The sequence below is a fragment of the Arachis ipaensis genome, chromosome B07 (genome assembly GCF_000816755.2).
Source record: "Arachis ipaensis cultivar K30076 chromosome B07, Araip1.1, whole genome shotgun sequence".
NCBI classification, from domain to species: domain Eukaryota; kingdom Viridiplantae; phylum Streptophyta; class Magnoliopsida; order Fabales; family Fabaceae; genus Arachis; species Arachis ipaensis.
Genome location: NC_029791.2, coordinates 103,602,258 through 103,603,879, shown reverse-complemented (window position 1 = coordinate 103,603,879; position 1,622 = coordinate 103,602,258).

The window sequence follows — 1,622 nt, the reverse complement described above, 5'->3', positions numbered from 1 at the left end:
ATATGTTTACCGATTGTTGTTATTCCCATTCTCTATGAGAGACCGGGCCAAGCAGTGGCTTGAGACACAACCCAAGGAGAGTATAGCAACTTGGGAGGATTTGGTGAGTAAGTTTTTAACCAAATTCTTTCCACCTTAAAGGTTGACAAAGTTGAGAATCGACATTCAGACAGCAAGAAGGAGAGTCTCTTTTGAGGCTTAGGAGAGGTACAAGGAGATGCTGCGAAAGTGTCCTCCGGACATGTTCTTTGACTGTGTGCAACTCCAAATTTTCTATGATGGAATTACCACCACTTCAAGGATCTTATTAGATAATTCAGATGGAGGTTCTTTGCATATGAAAAAGACCACTGATAAATCATTGTAGTTGATTAAAATGGTGGCTAATAATCAATACTTATACTCCTCCGAAAGAACAATGAGAAAAGGAGTGATGGAGTTGGATGCACTGGACACTCTTCTAGACCAAAATAAAGTCATGTCCCAATAAATTAATACCATTACTCAACAACTTGGGAATATACAAGTCTCGGCAGTGAATACACAAGATGCTTCTTATGACATGAGTGGAGAAAGTTCTCAAGGTGAATGATACGAGTTTGGCCAATCTTCCCTGAAACAAGTGAATTATATGGGAAATTCTTCTAGACCACCCAACAATGACCCTTTCTCTAAGACCTACAACCCTTGATGGATAAATCACCCCAATTTTGGGTGAAAAAATCAAGGTCAGAGACAAAATAACTTCAACAACAACCTTCATCAAAATAATTTCAACCCCATCATTAACCCAGCAACTCTCATCACAACCACCAATCCTCACAACCCCCCATAACCATTGCAAGAATCCCGTATTCCTCAGAAGCTTTCCATTATGGAAGTTGCCTTAGAAACACTCTCTCAGAAAACCTCTACTTTTGTCCAAAACACTCAAAATTTCATGCACGAAACTAAAACCTCCATTAGAAACATGAAAATACAAGTAGAACAAATTACTCAACAATTAGCAAAACCCACAAATACTTTTTTCAGTGACACAATCCCAAACCCGATGGAAAAATGCAAGGCCATAACTTTGAGAAGTGAAAAGAAGTGAGCAACAAAGTCACAAGCATTGACCAACAAGAGGATGAAGCCAAGGAGGAAGTCATTCCTCAAGAGGCACACGTCCTTGCACCCTAACCTCAAGTTTCTCAAGAGAATCAACAAGAAAGGCAGAGGTGCCAGATTACAAGCCAAGAATCCTATACCCTCAAAGGCTCAAGGCGGAGAACAAGAAAAAGCAATACTCCAAATTTTTTGAGATATTCAAGTCACTGCACATCAACATTATTCATTTATAGAAGCACTTGAACAAATGCCCCTATATGTTAAATTCATGAAGAGATTATTGTCCAAAAAAAAGATCCTTAAAAGGAGGCCAAATAGTGGGAATGACTAGATTGTGTAGTACAATCAATCAAAGAAATTTACCAAGTAAGAAGAAAGATCCTGAAAGTTTCCAAATCCCCTGCACCATTAGAAACACAACCTTTGAAAGAACATTGTGTGATTTAGGAGCAAGTATCAATTTGATGCCATTCTTTGTGATGAATAAGTTACAAATCTAAGAGGTAAAACCC